This window comes from Sapajus apella, unplaced genomic scaffold (genome assembly GCF_009761245.1).
Source record: "Sapajus apella isolate SASKATOON/1434 unplaced genomic scaffold, GSC_monkey_1.0 scaffold117, whole genome shotgun sequence".
NCBI lineage: Eukaryota > Metazoa > Chordata > Mammalia > Primates > Cebidae > Sapajus > Sapajus apella.
The window spans coordinates 2,050,825-2,058,134 of record NW_022437057.1 but is presented as its reverse complement, the minus strand read 5'-3'; positions in this window follow the sequence as shown (position 1 = coordinate 2,058,134).

Sequence of the window (7,310 nt, the reverse complement as noted above, 5' to 3'; positions counted from 1 at the left end):
GTGCATGTGTGTGGTGTGTGTGCAGGTGTGTGTGTGTATGTGGTGTGTGTGTATGTGTGTGGTGTATGTGTGTGGTGTGTGTGTGTGTGGTGTGTGTGCATGTGCGTGTGTGTGGTATGCATGTGTGTATGTGCGTGTGTGTGGTATGCATGTGTGTGGTGTGTGTGTATTATGTGTGTTTGTGGTGTGTGTGCATACATGTGGGGAGTTTCCTTACCCCCTGCCTGGAAGTGATCCCTAAGGCCCAGAACAGGCCTAAGGTTGTGTCCTTGAGGCAACTCCTGTCTCCAGCCCACCCAGGACCCCAGGACAGATCCTTCCCGTACTGGAAGGAAGGAGAAGCCTCTCCTGAGGAGGCTGGGATGTACCTGCCTCTACACTCCTGTCCCTAGAAAAGAAGCAGAAGGGACAGTGAACCTGGGCCTAAGCCCCCTAGTGCCTGAAACCCCTACACAGAAGGTGCCCTCCCTCCTGGCTGACAGGCCTAAACCCCCTAGTGCTTAAAACCCCTACACGGAAGGTGCCCTCCCTCCTGGCTGACAGGCAGCCCGCAGCACGCAGCTGGGTTGAGGGGTGTGGGGCGGACTTCCGTTCTGCTCCCCTCGTATGGGGTGCCTTGCACAGTGACGACCTGCACAGGTACACACAGCAGCCCCGACAGCTTTGAACTGCTGAGTCAGAATAGGCCAGTCACCTCCCCCTGAGCTGCAGTCTCCCCATCTGTAGAATGGGGAGAAAAATGTTGCCCGTGCAGTGTTGTGGAGATGAAGTTATACGAGGTGGTGCCTGTGGATGTCCTGGCCCATAGCAGGTGCTCAGAGATTTGCAGCTGGTATTCCCTGGCACCCTTTAGGGCCACACCATGCACAAAAGCCAGGGGAATTGGCATTTTGAAGGGACCCAGCCTTGCAATCAGAAGGAAGGGGTCAAGGCTGCCCACGGCCCAGGACTGTGGACCCAGGCCACAGAACAGTCACAGGGGGACATTTGTTGTTTCTAAGCCCCTGCCTCCCAGTTCACCAGTGAAGTCAGCGTGCCAGAAAGGGGGAAGCAGCAAGACTAGCCATTCAGGTGCCAAGCCTCTGCCAGCACTCACACTCCATCAGTCACCAATAATATCCCTGGGAAAAGGGACCATCACTCGCATTTTATAGACCAGGAAGTTGAACCAAACAGAAGCCAGATCGCTTGCTGGTCACAAAGCTTGTGCATTGCTGAGCAGAGATTGGGGCCTGGGTGTATTCACTGTGTAATTCTGATGCTTTGACTTCTGTGGCTTTGCTGACCCTGGAGAGACTAACGATGCCAAGACTGGCCAATTCCTAGGGGTAGTGAACTACTCCCCAAGAGCATGCCTTTCCTCTGAGAACTAACCAGTCCAGAGTCCACACCCACCATGTCTTCTATCCAGCTCACACAGGAGACTACTCTCCCCCTGCCCTGATCACAGCAGGGCCAGGCAAAGACAACTGGGGACAACCCCTATACCCCAGAATCCCCTGGAACGATTCCAACTTATTAATCCTAAGCTTGCTTACCCTGCCTCCCCCGTTCCTTCCTGGAAAAGTGACAATAAAGGCTCTTGCCACATTTCCCCGTCTCTCCTTCTGTCTCCTGACTGGCCCGGGTTCTTTCTGTGTGGTCCTTTGGGGTGTGGCGTGCCCTCTTCTCTCAAGAACTATGAGTCACAAACTCACTTCCCAATGGCAATTAGCCCTGGTCTGCTAGACTCACCATACCTGAACAGCAATGACAAAACCTACATTTTCAGACACCTGGTAATAGCTGGTTCCCAAGACCGCAGCACAGCCGCCTCACAGCAGTTCCTTTCCCAGGGCAGTGCCCGAGGACTCTGCCTCTGAGTGGCGCATGAATGGCTTCCTGTGTCCCTGGCTCGTCTCACAATTGGCCATGGCTTGGACGGCTGTGCGCCCTGAGCCTGCCCGCAATGCCAAGCCTGGGGCTTATCTGACTAATGTCTATCCCTTCCACAGACCATGAGTTCGTGAGCGTGTACTGGGCCTGTTCTGCTCGCCTTGTGTCTGCACACAGTAGGTGCTTAACGAACACCTGGGCCGTCTTCAAGTCCGTTCCCTCATCTGACCCTCCCAGCAGCCCTACGAGGCAGGCAGGTCTGAACTCTCCACCCATATTATAAAGAGGAAAGAAGGGGCCTAGCAAAGTGAGGAGGCCACCCCGTGGCCACGTGGAGGGTCAGAGGCGGAACAGGAGCTGGAACCGAGGCCTGAGCCCCCGAAGCTGGCCAATATTTTCTTGGCAAATGCACCTCATGGTTTGTGTCTCAGCCTGCACGCTGCAGGAGACCGGTCTGCGCTCGGCCGATCTGAAGACAGTGAAAGTGAGAGTCAGCCTGGCCCTGGGGAGGGAACAGGACAGCAGGCTAGTGCTGGGGACCTTTGTCATGATGCCCCACAGACCCCTGAAATATGTTAAGAAGACTTGATTTATAAAAGAAAAAAATCCAGCTAGGTGCAGTGGCTTACGCCTGTAATCCCAGTACCATGCGATGCCAAGGTGGGCGGATCACTTGAGCTTGGGAGTTGAGACCAGCCTGGGCAACTTGGTGAAACCCTGTTTCTACTTAAAAAAATACAAAAAATTAGCCAGGCGTGATGGTCTTCACCTGTAGACCCAGTACTCGGAGGCTAAGGCAGGAGAACTGCTTGAGCCTGGGAGGCGGAGGTTACAGTGAGCTGAGATCTTGCCACTGCACTCCAGCCTGGGTGACAGGAGTGAAACCCTGTCTAAAAAAAAAAAAAAGCAACTTAACAGTGATTCTGCAGTTTTTTCCGTCTGTAGTTGTTGATGATCCCAAAAAGCAAGCTGGGCAGGCGTTGTTAGGCTTGAGGTTCCCTACGCCAGCACATCCTGGTCCCTGCTTCTCCTCTGACTCACCCGCAGAGGACAGACACCCACAGGTGCTCACAGGTTAAGTTCTGCAGTGGCATCTTTCACGTCCTCCCACTGGTGCCTCCCCTGGTGCTGTTGGACACACAGCTGAATGGATGGGTTGACGGAGGAACCGATGCATAGTTTCGTCACAAGTCTCCTTCTTCGTGGGACCTTCCCTGTCCTCTCATGTAGAAGTGCCTCCCCTCCCGAGTTCTGGCAGCCCCACCCGCAACCTTGCTGTCTTTTCCCAGTAGCGTGCTCCGTATCCTGGTAGTTGTTGGAGAAAACATCCCTTCATTATTGCCTTTCTCCCACCTTAAGTGCAGAGGCTCCATGAGGGCAGTGATCTTTCATTCACTGGCGGGGCCCAGACAGTGCCTGGCCCAAAGTGGGCCACAAACAACGAATGAATGAATGAATCTGTCAGCCGCTAAGTCTACCCTCTTGGCCTTCAGACAGTCATCTGTACCAAATGTCCACAGCCAACCCACCTCGCTGGCCATGTGCCTCCTGCTAAAGCTGCTCTCCCACATCCTTGCCAGGCCTCGCTGGCGGCCCCCGTTCCAGCCTTCCTCTTCCTCACCCCACACCTATGCCAGTATTTGGCTCTGGAAACCCTCAGTCCCACTCTTTCTCTCCACCCCACACTCCTCCTCATGGTCTCCCTCGCTCCAGTCCATCCTCGGGCTTCCTCTCAGCAGCCAGCGTGCTCTGTCTAAGATACAAAGCTGACTTGTCAGTCCTGTAATCAAAACTCTTGTCTATGCCTGGAAAGAGGCCCTGATTCCCTAACATCTTTGCAAAGCTCTCCATGATCTGGCCCTGCAGACCTCTGTGGTCCTCCCCAACCCTGAACGCACCCCCTCCGTGTTTAGTTCACTCCCAGCTCTGAGCCACGCCTCATCTTCCTTTCCAGCTCCAAGAAGTCTCCCAGACCCAAGGCTCAGTTAAATGCCTTCTGGGCTCCCAGAAATTAACAGCCTGTCAGTTTCCCTTGATCTAGCCCTGAATGCCATGGGGGCAAGGACCATATCTGTTCTGCTTTTTTCTAAAGTCCCTGACCCAGTTTGCGCCTGGCACATTGAAGAGGCTTGGGACATGGCTATTGATTTCTATCAAGCTGAAACCTACTGAACTGAGCTGTGTGAATCAAATCTAAGTGATTGGCCCAAGCAGGAATTCAAGGTAAGACAGTAGAAGGTGGTTGTTAATCCTAAATTGCTAGAGATGCCTGTGTTCTCTGGGCTTGTAGCACCCAAGGGAAAACTAAGAACCAGAAATTGTAAGCACTGGAGTTGAGATCCGAGAACTAGACTAGATCCCAGAACATATTTCTCCCAGTTCAAGACTCTTTTTTTTTTTTTTTTTTGGCTTTCTCTTTTTGAGACCATGGTTGCAAGAACCTGCTGGCTTTAGGAAGACTGTGAGGCAGCATGAAGGAGGACAGAAAAAGCTCAGAGAGGTGAAGCGATTCACCCACATCTCACAGCTAGGAGGTAGCAGAGCTGGGATTGAACCCCAGGTCTGGTTGACTCCCAGTCCATTGCTCTTTGCCTACAGAGCGTTCCAGGGGATGTAAAGTTGTGTGCATATCAAGGGATAGGCTGACCTAGGATAATATTATTCCAAGGTCCTGCTTTCATTCTGTATTTCATTTCTGGCTCAAGCTGCATCAGGTATGGCTAATAGAGTGCCCGGCTGCCTACCTGTCAGCTCCTGCCTCTCCAACCTGGATTCAGGCAACTTCAGAAGCCTCCTAAGTGTGCATGAGACAGCCTATATCTTGTCTTCTGTCCAAGCCAGGCTAATTTAAGGTAGAGATGCTTTTTTTTTCTTCTTTTAACTTTAAAAGGATGAAGAGCTCTTACAGACAACCCAATAGAAATTTGGAGCAAAGACCGTGAACAGGCAAGTCACAAAATAAGACACATCAATGAGGCTAACAAAAGCCAGAAGATGTTCCTCAACTGCACAGGCTCAATTGCAAAACTTCAGTCAGATGTCATTTTAAACCCATCACATCGACAAATGCCAGGGTTTGCATACTCAGAATGTATAAAAGCCAGGCAGGTCTTGCAAATGGGAGAAAGAGCCAAGTGAGACTCCCAAGAAACAAGCTTCTAGAGGGAGCAGATGCCGCTTCCAGGTCATTATCTTGCAGGGATGGGCCTGGGCTGCCAGATTGCCCCACCTGTCAACCACAGTCAGAAATCAGATTTCCATGAGAATACGATTTTTAATTGTTGGCAACTGCTTCAAAATTAGACCCAGTCAGTTCTACTTTTGGAAGTAATTGGATGAATACACAGAGATTCATGCATAAGAATATCCATAGCAGCACTAACTATAATAGTGAAAGACTAGAAGCTACTAGATGTCAAGCAATGCAGCACTGATAAAACCAAATATGATGCATCCCCACAGCACGGCACTAAGAAGCTCCTCAAAAGGCTGGCGTGTCCCATTGGGTTACTGTCAATACTGGAGATCTTCGTGGTAGATCAGAAATATCCGTTATAATTAGAGTATCCAAATCAGGCCAAACCCCATTCACAGAAAAAAAAAGCACTTACAAAATAAAACCACTCAGGTTATATAATATAGTGAAAAAAGAACCTTCGGGAGAAGCCTTTATGCAATGGTGTCATGACCAGGTATCCTCTGCAGATGAAGCATTTGGAGCAAACAATTACAGAGAATGCTCAAGTCAAGTCATTCAGTAGCAATAAGGGGTGTGAAGGAACCTGTGTCCTTTTGAGGAAAAGATCAAGGCTGTGAACAAATCTAAATAAATCAGTTTGGTTAGGGGCAATAACAGGGGCCTTATTTATTTATTTAGAGAAGGTCTTGCTCTGTCACCCAGGCTGTCATGTACTGACACAATCATGGCTCACTGCAGCTTCAAGCTCCTGGGCTCAAGGGATCCTTCCACCTTAGCCTCCCAAGTAGCTGGGACCACAGGCACACGCGTCACGAGTGGCTATTTTTTTAAATTTTTTGTAGAGATGAGGTGTCGCCATGTTTCTCAAGCTGGCTTCAAACTCCTGGGCTCAAGCGATCCTCCCACCTCTGCCCCCCAAAGTATTTGGATTATAGGTGTGAGCTACTGCACTGAGCCTAATGCAATGGACAGAATGCATAGGAAGTCCTAAAAGGTGGTGTGCTCAGCAACATCATGGGTGAAAGATGTACCCGTATGCCTCTGGTCACAACACATTTGTCAAGTGCTCAATACACCACCTCGTTATGTGTATGTTTCTGTTTAAAGACACCTTATTTATTGTACATTGCTCATTCATTCACAATGAGCTCATGGCCATCACTCAAACCTGAATGAAGCTTCCCCTTCATCTACAATCATCTACCATTGGCTGCTATCTGCAGGCTCAGGCAGCCTGGTAGGTAAACAATTCTTTGGTTGGGCAAATAAAATCATAGCTCCAGGAAGGAACAAGAAATAGCAAGAGATAGTAAATGAAAATAAGAACAGAAGTAATAAAAAGGCAAATTTAAATCCACGGTGTGGTTCTTCTATCACCAGTTATGGTGAAAGCGTTCTTGTCAGCTTTATTGTTATATAATTGTCTACTTTTCAAGATATTTAAAGCCCTTATGAGAATTTGAAATAATAGATGTGTGAAGAGTTTATTTGGTTAAGTTTGTAATCAAAGCTTAAATGCTTGGGAATATCCAATTTATTAAATTCTTAAGTTTCAAGAACTCAGCAGCTTAATTATTAGACTGTTAAATATTTTGAGGAGTATTAATTATGGGAAATGAAAAATTAGATGTTAAGCAATGTACAAAATTGTAAGACTCTTTCTTTCCATGCACATTCCCTTGGAGTTCAAGAAATTATCAATAATTGGAAACAATAAAAAATTTGTAATAGCTGGAAAAGATGCCAAAAATTTAACCATATTTCATATATTTCATGCTGGGAAGCATACAGGAAACTGACACTCTCCTACCCCACTGGTGACAGTGTAACTGACAGCAATGTTGCTGCATGTTTGTTTGATCCTAAGTATCAAAACTCAAAAGGATCTCACTCTGAACCAGCCCCCACACTTCCAGGATATACAACATGTAAAACAATCATGGTGTACCATCAATTCTCATTATTTGTGACTGTCATGCTCTTTAAAGTTGCTGGGGATGCTGAATTAGCAAACCTCGAAGCATTGCTCCCAGGGGAAATACCGGGTTAGGGTCCTTTAAGCCTCTGGTCACAACACATTTTTCAAGTGATCAGTACATCACCTCATTGCATGCGTGTTTCTGTTTTTAAAGACACCTTATTTAATGTATATTGCTGATTCATTCACATTGAACTCTTGGCCATCACTCAAATCTGAATGAAGCTTCCCTAACACGTGTCTCCTCCATAAGGCTCA